The following is a 19061-nucleotide window of genomic DNA, read 5'->3' on the forward strand; positions in this document are numbered from 1 at the left end:
GAGGTGATACAGAAAAGAGAGCACAGAGAGGCTGAGATGCCGTTGTAGACTGGTGATATAATTAAGGACATCATCCTTACAGTCATGGCCATGCCATGCTTGGCAGCCATCGGTCCCCAAGAGGGAAGAGTGGGTTAATCAGCCAAATATATGTTTTCCTTAGCCTGAGTTACCCTTTTGGCCTGGAAGCTTGCATCAGGTTAGAGAGTGTGTCTGTGAGGGTTCACCAGGAGGCTTTAATCCAGCTGCATTAGTATCCAAGGAAACAAATTACCAGAAACTGTGATTTTAAACAGCAAAACCCTTTTCTACAACCCTGTCCTCTCTCTCTCTGAGTGTGTGTGTGTGTGTGTGTGTGTGTGTGTGTGTGTGTGTGTGTGTGTGTGTGTATGAGAGAGAGAGAGAGAGAGAGAGAGAGAGAGAGAGAATCAAGGAGTATGGGGGTCCAGCTGCTCAATAGCCCTCTCCCAGGATCCATGGAAGAAATCTACAACCAGCAGATATTCTAATCTTTGATGATATTAAATGAATCTACATACACAAAACTCTTAGTTCATTCACTTTATTTTTCTAAGTCAGTTCTTTCTCTATGACTTCTACTCTGTTCTCTTAGTTCCTTTCTTGCCTGATTCTCTCCACATCTTTCTGCTGTTCCCTCTAAATGCTATCTTAATTCCTTCATCTTAGTTCTGCCCCTTCTTGGTCTTTCTTATCTCATTCTTACCCACCCAGTTCTTCCCCATCTTCCATCTCATCTTTCTGGTTCTTGTCCTCCAATCTAGTTTTCCTCTGTCCCTTCTCCTCCTGTCCTCTCATAACTCCAAGTTCTTTTCCATCTCCATCCTCATCTTTATCTTCATTTATCTACACCTTTGTTCCTTCCAGTTCCTCTCCCAGAACCAGTTTACCCCCTTGCAAGCTCTGTGTGTCGCCTCTGTTTTCCTATGCTGTTATTTACTGGCAGGGTGGGTGACTCTGTTCGGAGCTGGGAAACCTGCCTCATAGCTACACTGCACCTGGTATGCAAAAAGCCCTTTTGTTCTGAGTCAGTTGCTCTGGAATGCTGCTTGGGCTTGGGCTGTGAGAGAAAGGAGGGTCTGAGCTTCATTTGCACAAGAAACAAAGCTATGCACCTAATTTCTGCCTGTTTCCTAGGCCTAAGGGACAGGCTGTGTCTCCATACAGGTGTTTACCTTAATTCAGATCAGCAGTGGGTCTGAAGAGCTTATTCTGTCTGCCATTTTGGCCTAGGACACTTGAGAAGTATTTCAGACAATTACATTGTTAGTATGAGAACGCACATGAAGTTCATAGCAGGAAACAGCTGATATATTAAAAGCCAAATAACACCAAATATTCCTTGAGATTTGGGTCCTCTGGAAGAATTCCTTGATATTCCAGGTATAGCTTTGCCCTGGCTTTGGCAGCATCACTCCCAGGTCTGCCTCTTCATTACACATCCTTCTCCTCTGTGTCTCTTGGCACCCTCCTCTCCTATCAGGATTTGGGCTCACTCTGAAACAAGAATGTCTTGTCTTGAGATTTGCAGTTACATCTGCAAAGACTTTCTCTGTGAGGTCACACTTAGAGGTTCCAAGTAGACATGAGGTTCCCCTTTATTATGACTTTATTATTATACATGTGTGGATGGTTTACCTCCATATATGTTTATATACATGCTGAGGCCAGACAAGGACATTGGATCCCTAGAAACTGGAGTTACAGATGGTTGTTAGCAGTCATGTGGGTGCTGGGAGCCAAACCTAGGTCCTTTGGAGGATCCTCTAGGGTTCTTAACCACTGAGCAGTCTCTTTAGCCCAGGACTTGAGTTTTAAAGAGGCATTTTTTACTCCTTTATACCATCTAAGGCAAATGGTCCCTAAACTTTAGATATATGGAGACTGACCTTCAGGCAATCAATTGGAGAGCTACAAGTATCTGGTACAGATCTGCTTACTGAGATGGCAATGGGAACCAGTACCATGAACTCCTTGAGTCAGGGTGAGAAGGTACTTATGGTCCATAAAGTGATAACCTACACTCAATAGATATGTGACTGGAGAATCGTGCTACTCCCACAGAGAAGCACGGCCTTTATTGACCATGTGCTATTGGCTGTGAGCCTCAGAGTCCTCATCTATGACTGAGCCTGAAAACAAAATCTACTTTAGTAGAGTTCTGTGGATTCAACTGGAAAATGTATCTGGGATGTTTGGGTGTAGTACTCAGAACACAGTGAAAAACACAGTGGAGGATGGTTTTCAAAGTGTGAGAGCTGAGAAAGGACATCGGCTCAGCATGTTCGGGCACCTGGTGGTCTGGCATACTTCAATTGGGAAAGCCTGAGTGGGTGTCAGGAAGGTTCTAGGTGGAAATGCCCAAGCAGGGAGTTGGGAAGCAGCCAGGCTGGTGCAGTATGGGAAACAAAGAAGGGTAACAACTCGTATTAGTTATTGTCCCACTGCTATGACAAATTTCCCAACAAAAGCAACTTCAGGAAGGGCTTATTTTGAGGCAGGATACAGCCTGTCATGGTGGGGAAGTCATGGAGGCAGGAGGAAGGCAGCTGCTCACCCCCCAGCTGCTCACCCTGCAGTCACAGTCAGGAAACAGAGGTAGGTGAATGCTGACTCTCTCCTTTCTTTTCAGTTGGGAACCCAAGACCTTGGGACGGTGCCACCTACCTTCAGGGTAGGTCTTCCCACCTCAGCTCAATAGAAACTCCCTCATAGGCATGGACAAAGGCTTGGTCTATAGGTGACTCTAGGTCCTGCCCAGGTACCAATCAATATGAACTATTACACAGCTCGTAACACCCCAGGACTAAACGTGTGGGAGGGAGGAAGGCCACAGGGATGAGAGAGAGAGCATTGTGTTGGAAGGCTGCGTGAATAGGAGCACTGACCCAAGACTGCAGGAGGGCCAGGGGAGAGACGGCAGGACCCCACTGTCCTTTCTTCATTCCCAGTCTCCCTGGAAGTGATTTTCAAATCACAGGGCCAAGCAACTTGTTTGTTATTCTGTCTGTCTCTCTCTGTCCTCTCACCTAGGCCTTGAGAAAGCAAACAGAAGGCAGGCTGGGGAGGAGTGTGTGGGGGCACGAGAATGACACCTGTCTTGTTACTGTGGGTTCCTTGGCAGCTGTGGAACCCTCTCTGTGGCAGGTGGCACTGACCTTGCATAATAAGCAACTGGTGGTTGAGCCCCATCTGCTGTGACCGCATGTTCACTTGGCATCTGTGAACTCTCACCAGATGGCCATAGAGGGCCTGCCGTGTTCCCAGCTTCGGTAAGTGGTAACAGAACACCGTGTGGGCTGGAGTGCAGTTCCATGCACAGCGCCCACCTAGTCTATGTGAGGCCCTGGCGTCCACAGCTGCACATGCATCCACATGCTGAGACAGTAGGACCCGGAGTTCTCGGTTAGGTACAACTGGCTCGCTTCTGCTGTGAGAATAATCCACGTGGCCTGCAGCCCAGGGGTGTGGCCCACCATGCCTCTTCCTAGACAGCAGCAATCCTAGTCAGTGTCGGTCCTGTGATCAGTCCTCATGCAGTATTCAGCATGGCTGGCTCATTCCAGCTTTCTGTATCCATCCCCTCTTCACCCCTTCCCTCCTCTGTCCTCTGCATTTCCTCTCTTCCCTCTCCCCATCCCTTCCCTCCTTTCCTCTTGCCTCTTTCCTACAGCATCATGAGCTGTGTAGTAGTTCATATTGATTGGTACCTGGGCAGGACCTAGAGTCACCTATAGACCAAGCCTTTGTCCATGCCTATGAGGGAGTTTCTATTGAGCTGAGGTGGGAAGACCTACCCTGGAGGGAGGTGGCACCGTCCCAAGGTCTTGGGTTCCCAACTGAAAAGAAAGGAGAGAGCCAGCATTCACCTACCTCTGTTTCCTGACTGTGGCTGCAGGGTGAGCGGCTGGGGGGTGAGCAGCTGCCTTCCTCCTGCCTTTCCTCTTTCCTCTTTTCTCTTTTTTCCCTCCCTCCCTCCCTCCCTCCCTTCCTTTCTTCCTCCATCTCTCTCCTCCTGTCTCGTTTTCTCTCAATCCCATGTGGACATTGAGTTCAGAGGACTGAGCCGGCTACCCTTTTGGGCTGTGGGCAGATTTTCAGTGCTGCTTAATGCAAGGATCTGTCTTGTTTTACTCTTGAATTCCCTTCCCAATGGCACCCACCACCCAACCTTCTGAGTGCTATCTTTGGGCAGGAGGTATCAATAGGCTTCCCGTGCACACAGCCTCTCTGCGGCCTTTAGCATGTTGAAATCTTTTTCACAATGCTCTTCAGCCCAGGGAGCTTGCTGAGCCTCACAGCCATGCCCAGGTGGTCCACAGTAACGAGAACCTTGACCCTGCTCTGTATTGCTGCCCCTACCCACTTCCGTTTCTCAACCACCACTTCATGTAGGTCTTCTGTCACTTGTCCTTACAAAATGAGTGTCATTGTTTAGTCATCATTAAAAAAACAGGCACAAAATTGTGTCTTGAGTCTTGTTTTGTGGGCTGAGGATGGAGATCAGTTGGCACAGTGCTTGCCTAGCACATAAGAAGCCTGAATTTGGTCCCTGAACGGCGTAGACCAGATGTAACGGTTCACGTCTGTAATCCCAACACTCAGGACGTGGGTGCAAAAGGGAGTAAGACGTTCAAGGTCACCCTTGGCAACTGTGGTTGTTTTGTTTTTCAGTTTTGTCAGCTTGTAGCAATCTGTCATCACTTGGGAAGAGTCTCAATGAAGGGTTATCTAGGTCATGTTCTCCTGTGGGTGTGTCTGTGGGACTGTCTTGATTTTGGTGATTTATGTGTGAAGACATAGCTTAAAAGTGAGCAGTCCTGCTTCCTGGGTGTGGGTCCTGGACTGTAAGAAAGAGAAGGTGAGTGAGTGTAAACACCCATGCGTTCATCCTCTGTCTGCTCTGGACTGTGGTTGTGACCAGCTGCCCCAAGTTCCTGTCTTGACTTTTCTGCAGCGATGAACTGTAACCTGGATATGTTAGTGGAATGCTGCTATTGCCAGGGTACTCCATCTCAGCAACAGGAAGGAAGATAGAACAGGTCAGCCTGGGTATAGGAAACCTTGTTTTAAAAGCAAAGCAAAATAAAAGCACATCTTTCTTTTGTTAACTGCTGTGTCTAAGATGTGTCTGTGTTAATGCGGCATCTAACCTGTGACTCTTGCCAGTTACGACTTCTGCTTCTCCTGGGGGGGGGGGGTATGCTACCCGTCCTAGCATTCTGTTGCTGTGGCAAGACACCGTGACCACAGCAACTCTTATTAAGGAAAGCATTTCAGTTGGGCTGGCTTACAGTTCAGAGGTTTAGTCCATTATCATCATGGCAGGAAGCATGGTGGCATGCAGGCAGACATGGTGCTGGGGAAGGAGTTGAGAGTTCTACATCCAGATTGGCAGGCAGCAAGAAGTGAGAGACACTGGGCCTGGCTTGAGCATCTGAAACCTCAAAGCCCACCACCAGTGACACACTTCCTCCAACAAGGCCACATCTCCCTATGAGCCTTTGGGGGCCATTTTCATTCAGATCATCACACCACCTGTCCCCTCGTAGTGGTGGACACAGGTCACTAGAGTCTAGAGTCCCCCATTGTACACTGTGAGTCTTTCCTATGTCACCACAGGTGCTGTGTGAATGTCCCCAGGCATGGAGTTAGAATTGCCTGGGCTCACCAGGGCTGAGCTGGCCAGGCTATTGGACAAGTCTTGACTGGCACCAGTGGGCACAGTCCCACATCCCCATATCCCTGCCAGCATGGCCCAGCCTGCTGACTGGCACTAGGCTTGTAGGTGTGAAGTGCTTCTCCCTGGCATTAGTTTGGTCTCTAGCTGCTAATGGTTTTCTGTGTTGCTCCCCAAGCCTGCCGTGTTGGCCCCAGCACACCCTCTGCAAACTGTGGGCATTCATTTACTGCTGGGGTTGCGGTTTTCTCTCTAGTGCTCTGGAGTTCCCTGTTCTTTGTTTTCACATCTGGTCGACTGTCCTTCTCCCCAGTGATCTTTCTCCATGCATGCCCTCCATTTCACATCACTATGTTTGCTCATATTACTGTAGGTATTGAAGTTTAGCTTAAAAACACCCATGCTGTCCGTAGTCTGTAAGTTATGTACCTGGATCTCCTCCAGGCGAGGTTTTGTCTTGCTTAAGTAGGCATTGCATTTACCTGGGGCTCATCATTACGTCTGTGTTGGGCAGCATTCCCTCACACCTCTGCCAACCAATATGCCATTTCCTCTGGGTTTTTTTTTTTTTTTAAGCACCTTCACCATGTGTTGACTGCCACACATTCTTCTGTTTTCTTGGTGTGTTTTCTACTTTGTGTCTATGGAACACTGTCCCCCATACCAGTTCTAAGATGTGTTCCTCAGGCTGGATTTAAACTCCTGCCTCTACATCTCAAGTGCTGAAACAACACACTGTATTGGATATACAGCGCTGTGCCCAATAACACCATCTTTTTTCCCCCATGACTTGAAGTTCATCTTATTGTCTAGTAGGACAAGTGTATTTGGATCAGAAAGTTGACTTAGCTCTTGATAAGCCTTTCCCCCTCCATTTGAAACATTTAGCTTTATCAAGTTCCTCAAAACACTCCACTGGAATTTATTGGCCGTGGATTGCACTTGAGGGTGAAGGTAGAACAGCATCTTTATTTTGCTGTTCGTCATGAAGGGTCACTTTTCATGGATTCTTGAGTTGCTCAAGCTCACTCACAAGGGTCAAGGGTGAACCCCAGAGGCCTCAAGAGAGCTCACCTCCTCTGCTCTTTTCCTCCATCAGTGAGGGTTTTAATAGGGCTGGAAGTGGCCTTCCCTCTCTTCCTGCTTCAGTTCCTGGGAGTCCACATCCTTTACCAAACCAGTTCCAACCCCAGGTCTCCATTCAGTACTGGCCTATGCTACTGTGACTCATTTCAGTTTGCCTTTATCCACACTTGTTATTCATGGTAAGATCAGCCGATTCATCGAGTGTGGGACCACTGTCACACTTCTCTGGCTGTGAAGTGAGTTCCTTGGTCAGAAGCAATGCTGTGTGGAATACCGGCAGTAGATAAGGCATTCTGTAAGGCTACAGATGGCAGTTTTGGCAGAAACATTATTTGCCAAAAAGGAAAATCCATGACCATAATAAGTATCTACTCCAGTAAGGACCAAGTGTTGCTCTTTCCATGAAGTGGTCCAGTGTAGTCAACCTGCCCCCAGGTCACTGGCTGACCACCCTGGGAGAATACTGCCATATTAGGAGCTCAGTGTTGTTTTCTGCTTCTGGCAGACCTGGAACTCAGCAGCAGCAGTAGCCAAATCAGCCTTGGTGAGTGGCAGTTCATGTTGTCAAGCCTATGGGATAGCCTCCATCTCTGCCACCATAGTTACTTTGTTAATAGGCCCATTGGGCAACAGGGATGGCCAAGGAAAGAGGCGTCTGGCTGTCCATAGACAGGTCATCCTATCTACTTCATTATTGAAGTCCTTCTCTGCTTAAGTCACCTTTTGATAGGCAATACTTGGGATACACATGTCTTCACATCTTTTGCCCATTCAAAGAGATCTATCCATATACTTCTTTTCCAAATGTCTTTCTCACCGATTTTCTGATTACGTTCCTTCTAAGTCCTTGACCATCCAGTCATTCACTGGCTACAGCCCATGAATCAGTTAACAATCACATATCTGGCCATTTCTCCTTCTAAGCAAAATGGACAAACATATGTACTTCCCAAAGTTCTGCCCACTGTGAAGATTTCTCTGTAGCTAAAGTTTTCCTGCCTGGCCCACAGTCAGGACAAATCTTTCTCACCTGCAAGTCCCACAGTTGCTCGGACCCAACCAAGTAAACACAGAGACTTATATTGGTTACAAACTGTATGGCCGTGGCAGGCTTCTTGTTAACTGTTCTTACAGCTTAAATTAATCCATTTCTATAAATCTATACCTTGCCACATGGCTCGTGGCTTACCAGCATCTTCACATGCTGTTTGTCATCGTGGCGGCTGGCAGTGTCTCTGACTCAGTCTTCCACTTCCCAGCATTATTCTCCTCCTTGTCCCGCCTATACTTCCTGCCTAGCCACTGGTTTAGTGATTTATTTATTGACCAATCAGCAACACACTTGACATACAGAACATCCCACAGCATTTCTTTTCACCAGCATCTTTCAAGGTTGCCCCAGAAAGGGGTTGTAATGCTACAGCTGTCCACTTCTGGGTGGTTCCTGCATAACGTGCAGAGCCACCAGTAAACTAGCCCCTACTATTTTCTTCCTAGGTCAATTAATCATTGGGCACACCCCATGAGGCTAAAGGGGCATGATTGGCAGCAGATGGCATTGTAATGGGAGTAAAAACCATAAGCATCTGGGCAACTTTTTTCATGTAACTTGCTTGTTCATTCAGAACCTGCTCAGGCTCAATCACGTATACACCACTTCCATTTGATAATGGATTGCTTCTGTGCATGTCCTGATTTATGGCTTGGTGGGTAAGACAACACCCAGCTCACGATGGGTAACTCAGGCCACAGGGTGACTTGTTGGCCCATTGTCCAACAGTTTCCACCAAGGCCCAATAGCAGGCCAAGAGCTGTCTTTCAAAGGGAGAAAAGTTGTCTGATGATAATGGTAGAGCCTTGCTCCAAAGTCCGCAGGTCCTTCTGTGTCACTCACCTATAGAGGCCTGCTAAAGGCTCTAAACAGCATCCCTACCTGCCAATGACATCTCAAGTACCATTAAATCTGCTGGATCATATGGTCCAAGTGGCAGAGCAGCCTGCACAGCAGCCTGGACCTGTTGAAGAGCCTCCTCCTATCCCAGGCTTTGCACAAGTCTAGCAGCTTTCTGAGCAGCTTTGTATACGGGCTGGAGTAACACACCCAAGTGAGGAATGTGCTGTCTCCAGAATCCAATAGTCCCACTAGACATTCTGCTTTTCTCTTGGTGGTGGGAGGGGCCAAGTGCAGTAACTTATTCTTTACGTTAGAAGGAATGTCTCCTCATGCCCTACACCACTGAACTCACTGAGGTAGAAGGCCCTTGAATTTTGATTGGATTTGTTTCCCATCTCTGAGGTACATATATGTTACCAACAAGTCCAAAGTGGTTGGTACCTCCTGCTCTCTTGGTCCAATCAGCATAATGTCGTCAGTATAGTGCACCAGTGTGATATTTTGTGGAAGAGACAGGTGATCACAATCCCTTCTAACCAAGTTATGACACAGAGCTGGAGAGTCAATATAACCTTAGATAAAACTGTAAAGGTATACCACTGGCCTTGCCAACTGAAAGCAAATTGCTTCTGGTGGTCCCAATGGACAGGTACCAAGAAAAAGGCATTTGCTAGATCAATAGCTGCATACCATGTGCCAGGAGATGCATTCATCTTCTCAAGAAAGGACACCCATCTGGTACAGTATAATGGGTCTTTCTCTGTCCCACCAGCCAGCTCCCAAGTAATGACACAGAGACGTATTAATTATGAAATCTTGGTCTTAGCTTAGGTGTATCCCACTAGCTCTTGTAATTTATTAACCTATTTATATTAATCTGTTTTGCCTCGTGGCTTTTTACCTTACTTTCATTCTTTATGTCCAACTCCCTCCATGTCTTGGTGTCTGATGTGTGCCTAGATTCATCTCGTCCTTCTTCTCTCACACTGTCCAGAAGTCCCCCCTATACCTCCCGACCAGCCATTGGCCATTCGGCTTTTTATTACAACAATCTATGTTTTTACACAGTGTACACATATCCCAGTGTACAGCAGTTGCAGTTGGAATCACTACTAGATTAAGTTTTTGATAGCCAACTGTCATTCTCTGGATCCATCTATCTTCTGCACAGGCCAGGGAGAAGAGTTAGAGGGAGATGTGATGGGAACAATCATCTCTGCATCTTTCAAATCCTTGATGGTGGCACTAAACTTTGCAGTTCCTCCAGGGTTGCGATGCTGGTTTTGGCTCACTGCTTTCCCTTGTAGAAGCACCTCCAATAGCTGGCTCTCAAGTCCACCTCCTTTGGTGGTATATTTAGATCTTATGACATGACCTCTGGGAGATGACATGGAAAATCATCAGGATCTGGTTCCAGACAAGGCCTCCAAATCTCCCGTTCTAAGAAGGGTTCAGAACAATTCTTTGGTTCCCTGGATGCCAGTTTCACATAATTAGAAATGGGCCTGGGGTCCTAAGAAAATAACCATACATTCCAAAGTGTTTGGACAAAGTGCAAAGTTCTACTTCTGCAGAAGGATGCATCGCTCTGTCACATCAAGCAGGCAAGCCCACACAGCAGGGCTACAAAGGGGTCCTGTGCCTCACTCTGAGAGGTCAGAGTTTGGCCTTGTTCACATGGTTAATTCTAATTCAAAACAGCCAGCAGAGGCAGGAGGAACCCTGAGTTCGAGGCTAGCCTGGTCTACAGAGCGAGTTCCAGGACAGTCAGGGCTACACAGAGAGACTCTATCTTGAAAAACCAAATACCCCAATCAGCCAAACCACCACCACAACAAGAATCACAGCTGATAAGCAAAGCACAACTTATGAGAGCAGTGTGCAACCATGAGTGTGCAAAGCACAACTTGTGAGAGCAGTGTGCAACCATGAGTGTGCAAAGCACAACTTGTGAGAGCAGTGTGCAACCATGAGTGTGCAAAGCACAACTTGTGAGAGCAGTGTGCAACCATGAGTGTGCAAAGTACAACTTGTGAGAGCAGTGTGCATCCTTGAGCATATCTTCTGCTCTTGAGAAGCGCTGACCCTGAAGGAATTTTGATTTATGTTAACCTACTTTTTTACATTTTTAAAAATGGAGTTTTGTCTTATTTAATCCTGTGTCAGAAAAGACAGCTCATTTCTTTTTCATTTCCCACAACACCAGACTGTATAACAGCCTCGAGGTGTTTTTTTTCCTTCTTTTTTCCAATATGTGCTATGTCAACAAATAACCATATCCCTTTGGTTGATTTGTTTTGACTTTCCAGACCAAGCAACATTCTTGTTGTCCATCCATGTAATTGAATATGGAAACGTCAGTTCCCTTTACCTCTCATTTAAAGAACTCTTTACTCATCTTGGGTCATGAAGACTTCTTGTATGTCTCATTTAAGAGTTTTATAACTTTGGCTTCTACAATTGTTCTCTGATCCACCTTGAGTTGGATTCTGTGAGGTAAGGGTCATGGAAATGAATAGGCAAATTATGACTATAGTCACATCTAACAACAGAGACTCAGAATGTGTGGAGTCTAGGCTACAACATCGTTCAGCAGATGTTCACTTTTTTTTTTTTTTTTTGGTTTTTCGAGACAGGGTTTCTCTGTGTAGCTTTGCGCCTTTCCTGGAACTCGCTTTGGAGACCAGGCTGGCCTCGAACTCACAGAGATCCGCCTGGCTCTGCCTCCCGAGTGCTGGGATTAAAGGCGTGCGCCACCACCGCCCGGCTAATGTTCACTTTTTTTAAGCTGTGAAGTCACAGACAATGCAAGGTTCAAAGCAGCTGAAATTGTTGAAGATATTAACACCATTAAAAAGAAGAACTTGCTTCTACTCTGGGAGAGTGTCTTGTAAAAATGCAGATTCACTTGAGAGTAAAATCCAAACTGACAATGCTACTGGAAGGGCTCCCAATGAAAGAAAGGAAGAAAGAAAGAAAAAAGAAAGAAAGAAAGAGAGACAAACAAACAAACAAACAAACAAGCTACCTAGGAAAATGTTTCCCCAGGATCAGTACACAGTAGCAGAACGGTTGTCCAAGGAGATAAGGCTCCATAGCAAGCTGGCAGCAGAACTTGGCAGCACCAAGCACATGATGCTGGTTTTGTAAGCATGTAGGATGCAAGATGGAGGGGGCCATAGAGCCTTGCCTCATAGTTTCAAGAGCCATCAAGGACAGGTAATATGTGTCAAGGTCAGAATTTCCTGCATGGAGGCTCTGAGAGATGATGTTGTAAAGCTGTGAGGATGAAGTCTAAGTTGCAATGGGGACACCAGGTTGTTGGAGATGCCAGGATTGTTGGATGTCTACTGAGGCAGAGAGAGGCTATGTGTGTGGCAGGTAGCAGACCTGGAGGGATGGAGCTATGCAAGTGCTTTGGGACCCAGACAATGCTGTCACAAGCCCAAGATGCTGGACATGGGATGGTAAGCTTCATCCTTGCTTTGGTCCCGTCATTCCTTGCTGTGATCCACTTCTCCCTCTTGCAATGGGAATGTGTACTTTGTACCACTATATGCAGAACTACATAGCTTGGTTTGATTTTATAGGGGCTCACAGTTAAGAGACTGCTTTAATCTCAGAGGAGACCTAGAGTTCAGACTTCTGAACAGTGTTGTGACTATTAAAGACCACAGAGAGTTTTGAAGTTAGAGAGCTAAGTAGCTGATGTAAAAGCATTGTCAGAAGGGACAAAGGATGGAAGGTCATACATAGCTCAAAAGTGGTATGGTTGGGTGTCAAGTGACAAGGAGTTGATGTGATGGTTTACATTAACTGTCAACTTTGACAGGATCTAGAAACACTTTGGAGAGAAATCTCTGGAAATGTTGTGAAGGATTATGTTCACTGAGGTGGGAAGACCTCCCCACAAAGGTAAGTGACACTGTTCCATGGACTGTGGTCCTGGACTGCATAAAAAGGAGAAATCAGCTGACTTCAGATGCAATGTGACCAGACATCTCCTGCTTCTGTCATGCCTTGCATACTGTGACAGATTGTATCCCATGAATTAAGCCAAAATATACCCTTCATCCCTTAAATTTCTTTTTTGTCAGGTATTTGGTCATAGCAAGAATAAAAGTGACTAATACACAGCATGTCTGCCTATCTACCTATCTATCTATCTATCTATCTATCTATCTATCTATCTATCTATCTATCATATCATATCTGTCTATCTATCTATTTATCTATCCATCTATCCATCTTATAGAATGGGTGGAGAAGGGTCAAAATGTCATAGATGAGTTCAAGGAATTTCACAAAAGGCTGATAGAGGTGCAAAGATAATTTCTGCAAGGGTTAGATAACTAACTCTCTTAGTTATAGGCTGTGTCCTGTGGATAATGCTGGACAGATTGTACTGTTTGTGTGCCTAACAGCATACAGAGTCAGCCTGCCTCTGTGTTTATACTCTATAAAATGAAGTCTTATAGCACAAGACACAGCCTGAAAAAAAATCAGTGTTTTGCACAATCTGGAGTAGCTTAAAGCAGGGCACAACCTGCTCTCAACAAGAACTGTTTAGATAATGTCAAGATTCAACATAAATGTGATGTCAAGAAAGAAAGGTTGTGTGTATACTGCATGCATGTTTGCATATTTAGACAAGTTATTTTGATTTGCATATGGAGAAAAACAGGGGGACATGCATCCTTCTAACAGGACTCTTTGCATGGCAGCTAAGTTTCCATCTTGTGTCCTCTAGGGAGGGCGGCTTCCACAGCAGCACCCTGAGCAGTTAGATTAGGGCTTCACCTGAGGCAGGCACTCAGAGAGCTAAGTAGCTGATTTAAAAGCAATCATAACCCTTTTGGCTTATAATATACAGGCTGTGGGACATTGTTAACGCTGGAGCTCCTGCTCTCCCTTCTGTACATCTTCTGTGGTAGTTACTTCTCTGCTGCTGTGAAGAGACACCATTACCAAGATAACTTATAAAAAATAGTTTATTGGAGCTTATAGTTTCAGAGAGTGAGTCCATTATCATTGTGGTGGGGAGCATGGCCTCAGGCAGGCAGGTGCTGGAGCAGTAGCTGAGAGCTTATATCTGATCCACAAGTAGGAGACAGAGTGGGGAGGATATGGGCCTTTGAAACGTCAAAGCCCACCCCCAGTGTTGCACCTCCTCCAACAGGCCACACTTCCCGGTCCTTCTCAAGCAGTCCCGTCAACTGGGAGCCAAGCATTCAACATATGAGCCGATGAGGACCCATCTCATTCATACCACCACACCTTCCTTTAGGTTTTCAAGTTAAAGACAGTAGCAAAGATCTCCTCATACTGTCATGTAGGTCCACATAAGCTTTTCTATGTGGCTTGTGGACTGGTGGGATCTGGGATGTCCGTGGAGCATGCTGCAGTTAGTGCATGTGCTTCTGATGTGTGTGGCACAAGTGTGGGGAAAACCACACCCTTTTGATCTTATCTCAAATATCCCTCTACATCCTGATGATGGTGGAAGCAGCTACCTGCTTTAAAAATGTACTGTCAGTATTTTATGTGTGTGTGTTTTGCCTTCATATATATCTGTGTACCATAAGCATGCCTGGTACCCACAGGGGCCAGAAGAGGATGTCGGATCCCCTGGAACGGGAGTTACAGATGGCTGTGAGCTGCTCCGTGGGTGGTGGGAATTGAACCCAGGTCCTTTTGAAGAACAGCCTGTGCTCTAAACTGCTTAGCAGCTGTCACTCCAGCCCTGACCTCTTACTTTTGAGATTCTTATTTTAGAAATTTTGACTCTGATCTCATCATTGCCCACAAACTTTTCTAATTATTTTATTGGCATCCTTCCAACTTATCTGTTGTTTTTATGCTATTTTCCCCTGCTTCCTGAATTTTGCTGTTTTTTTTTTAAAAAAAAAACAAGAAAAAAACAAAAAAACAAAAGATCCTAAAATTCTAAGATCTGACTATAGGCTCTTGAAAGAGACAATAACTTACAAGGATAGAAATGAACAAACCAAATTTTCAAAAAGCATGCAAGTCATACAGATAGATAAAGCATCATGAGAAGACAGAAATCAACACAGGAAGACTGCTGGGATTGAGCTTAAGAAATCGTACGTGAGTGATTGGTGTGCTCACGTGTATTTGTGCGTGCTGTTTACATGGGTTAAGGCTGAAGCAGGGGTGTAGCAAGGACCAGTGGGGAAGGTGGCTGAGGGATTAAGGTCTTCCTAGAGGAATGTGCTCTTAACTAGGAGCAGAGAATGGAGGAAAACAGTATTCCTCAGTCTATTGTCTGCCCAAGAGGATCTTCTTGTTCAGAAGGGCAGAACAACACCAAAGGGAGGCAGACTCAGGGGAGAGAGGAGGGACCTCTACAGAGCATTTAATGAGGCATGGACAAACTCTGAACTCTAAGTGAGTTATACCCCAGGGGTTTTGAGGGTTCATGGAGACTCTAGAGACTCAGCATGACTTCGCCTCTTTTTTTTTTTTGGTTTTTCGAGGCAGGGTTTTTCTGTGTAGCTTTGTGCCTTTCCTGGAACTCACTTGGTAGCCCAGGCTGGCCTCGAACTCACAGAGATCCGCCTGCCTCTGCCTCCCGAGTGCTGGGATTAAAGGCGTGTGCCACCACCACCCGGCGACTTCACCTCTTAGGAAAGGGAGAGGCAGAGTTAGTCTAGATTGATAAATTTCCAGTCAGGCCCAGGAAGCTTCTGGAATGGTGTGTGAAGCAGATGGCCCCCTAACATTAGCCACAGGAAACACTAAACATGTTGTGTAGCTTTGGTTTCTTACGAGCCAAGTCCTGACGCATCAGCTTTACTTTCCTTCTTGTCTTAACTGACAACTCTAGGAAAAATTTAAGTCTTCAATTTGTTAATGTTCTGGTGGAAGCTACATCTCAGCCCCTGGCACCCTGGCACCCATATACCCAAAGAGTCTGGGATGTTCTAGTGGAAACCCCACCTCTCTGCCCAGACCCTGCCCCTCAGAAAGTCCCACCAAACACAGCTCCTCCCCCAGAGATTTAAGCCCACTCCCATAGAGTATTTAAACTGCACCCCAGAAAACAGACACATGGTTTTTCGGTCTCCCTTCCCTAACTCCCCTCTTTGGGGGTCTGGAAAATCACCCAAGAATGCCTATTAAACCAGGGCTTTTTCAAATTCTGTCTGATTTGGATTGCTGTATTGGCAGAGAGGCTTATCAGGGTGCAAAAACTTTTCAGTTAAGGTATGTGGGCAGCTCATAGAACTACTCTCCAGGTGGCCAGAAGACATTTGGTAATATGTTGACAGTAGTGACATTTCCAGCAGACCTGGAGATGACAGTTCCAAAGCTGACCTTACATGGAAGGGTGGCCTACATACTTTTAAAAATACGTCATCTGATCTGTAACTTGAGCTAATATATATCTTGAGGAATAGGGATTTATACGGGGTTAGGGTCCAGAGGCAAGTCCTTAACCAACAAATGACTCTCCTTGAATAGTGTGGATGAGAAGCGTGGGATCCTAGGATGTTTTTGTTGTTGTGTGACTTTTACTGGGGAGAAGAGAACAAATGTCTATTCACTCCAGATAGGGTACCAATGACAGACTGAAGGAATGATGCCACTTAGTCTAGTTTAGGGAACCAGTGAGTTTTTGAGGAGGATATAATAGACTGGGAAGTGGGGGAGGGGGATGTTTACTTCCAGGAGGATTGGGGACTTAAAGACAGTGATATCCTGAAAAGCCCACACCAGTATGGGTGATCACTCACAAAATTGCTGGATGTGGGGAGCAGAGGAAGCCTGAGTGTCCTGAGTGAATGTGCATTGTTGACATGGGCTTGGCCATGTCAAGGACCAATGCCTAAAACCCCCAGGAATGGCAAAACCTCCCCTAGGTCAGACTCAGACTTGACAAAGCCTTCATCTTGGAGTGAAGCTCAGATGGACGGCCAAGTCTCCCTCTGGTTTGTGTGCGAATGTTGGAGGTGTGTGGAAGCACAGTGTTTATGAACAATTGACCAGGGTATGCAAAAACTAGCGACTTCATCCTCCTTCTCCAGGATGTTTACAGCTCACCTACAGACCTCCTCCTGAGACTAGCTGACCCCCTCCCTCTCTGCTGTACTTAAAAGTGCTGAGGTTCCTGGTTGCTGAGGGCAACAGGGGCACTCTATCAGAGCAAGCACAGCCCACCTGACCCCGGCTTTTCTGCACACATGGCCATGTACTCTCCTTTCTTCACTCCTTTGATGCCCCCAGTCAGGTCGAGGTGCCAAGCCTCACTGGGCGTGGTACCCGGATGCCCTGTATGACTTGCAGGCAACAGTTACTTCTGCTTATGGAACCTTGAGACAGGGGCTTGTAAACCTTCTAACTTTTATTTACTTCTTGGACTTAGTTTGCCTCATTTGCCTTTCGAGTCTCATAAGCTTCCCTCTCTGCTCCAGAAGGAATGATTTAATTAGGAGAAAACACCTATCCCGTATTGTTACGAAGATGAAGAGATGGCAGATTTGCTTATGAGAATGAAGAGTCACAGAAGCAGACACATGCGTTGTAGAGACCCGTGAGACCATAGCTAACGAACATTTACCAAAACCTGATATGGGATTTATACAGTAAATACACATTTTGGCAACTAAGTTTTTGTCATTTCTCCCCATGTCTGTGTGCTCTATTTTTGGCTCCCTAAAAATAAATGAATGGTGGGTGGAAATAGGACTCAATAGAGATGCCAGGCCATTTGATGGGAAGGTGTCTTTACTCATTCCCATCACTGTCAGGAGTGGACAGACCACATCTAGAGAACTGTACCCATTCACATTGTGATGTGACTTCGTGATTGCTTAGATGTGCCCCAGTCCAGAGATGAAATCATTGTTTCCCAGAACTCACTAAGGGCGTAGGTGGAAGAGAGAAATTTGGGGTGAGCCTGTTAATGGCATGCTAGGTTAATGTTGACCAATGAGCCAACTGGTCCAACTTGGCTGGGAAAACTCTAAAGTATAGATTTCCAGGACTAACCTAAGATCTTGGCCAGCTTCAGGAATCTATTTCATGGGGCTGGAGACATGGCTCAGAAATTGAGGGTGCTTGCTGCTCTTCCAGAGGACCGGGGCTTGATTCTCAGAACCCACATGGCAACTCACAACTATCTGTAACTCGAGTCCCAGTTGATCTGACATCATCTTCTGGCTTCTGTACGTATGTGGTGCAGATATATGCGCACATGATGATACAAGGGCTGGTTCACCACGAAGAGTGACGGCCTGTGCATCTAATCTTCCCATGGAGCGAACATGATGGAGTTGGGAGTGACATGGATGAATCCATGATTAATTACACTCTGGTGTGTCTGAGTTCTTTTCTTAATAATTGACAGAACAAATAAGCCATCAAGGGCACAGCGGGTTTGGCAGGTATCACTGACAGGGCAAGACATCCTACACTCCAGCTCGTGTGTGTGTGTACATTGGTTTCAAAGGCTTGCACAAGATAGACCAAGATAAACGGAATGCTGGGCCGTTGGACAATCCCCAACACTTTGAAAATGATCAAAGTGATGAAACCTATCTTCTTAGACTAACACGGAACCAAATGTTCGTGGTATGAATTCTCGAAAAAGCTACTTGCCTGTGGCCTTGCGGGCCCTAGCTCAGGCCCAAGCTACACATTGCCAGTTGTGGTGGCACACTGGTTGGATTTACTGAAGGAGGCAGAGGCAGGAGGATCCTGGGTTTGAGGCAGGCCTAGGAGGCTTGTTGAGGAGAAACTGCAGCTGGGGCCAGGCTGAGCCACAAACAGTGGTGGGACTATGAAGGCAGTGGCTGTCCAAGTTACCGGCTGCTTCTCATCATGTTGGTGACTGTGGTGATGCTGCTACCTAGGACAAAAGGTTTACTGCCACTTGTTCAGAGAATTGCCAGGACCATCCTGTTACAGGAAAGCATTGGCAAAGGTCAGTTTGGAAAAGTTTGGCAAGACAAATGGTGGGGAGAAATTGTTGTGAAGATTTTCTCTTCTAGGGAAGAACACTCATGGTTCCGAGAGACAGACAGACATCAGACTGTGATTGCTTCAAACCACAGAGGAGGCACAAAAAAAAAAAAAAATCTGCAGGGAGCCATGACCATGGCTAACAGCAACTTTGAAATTTTCAAAAGGATGACAGGATCTCACAAAGATGATCCCACATGGACTATGGTAAAGCCATTAAGCTGATTAACACCAAGGACTACAAACTACTCAGGACAATTTCAAGATGGCTAGCTGAGATGATCCAGATTCACAGACTACTCCAGCAAGGACTTAAGTAAGACAAGCCCTGTACTTTCCCATTATGCAGAGACTGGACAACAAATGATACAGCTACCTCTCCCAGGACTTGACAAT

At 46.1% G+C, this 19061-nt stretch overlaps 1 protein-coding gene across 4 annotated transcripts in view; it reads left to right on the top strand.

The window, feature by feature from the left end:
- Positions 1-19061, top strand: part of B3galt5 (beta-1,3-galactosyltransferase 5) — a 105039-nt gene that overhangs the window by 12479 nt on the left and 73499 nt on the right. The gene's annotated exons all lie outside the window — the stretch shown is intronic.

The sequence above is a fragment of the Peromyscus californicus genome, unplaced genomic scaffold (assembly GCF_007827085.1).
Source record: "Peromyscus californicus insignis strain IS unplaced genomic scaffold, ASM782708v3 Scaffold_16__1_contigs__length_79575227, whole genome shotgun sequence".
NCBI lineage: Eukaryota > Metazoa > Chordata > Mammalia > Rodentia > Cricetidae > Peromyscus > Peromyscus californicus.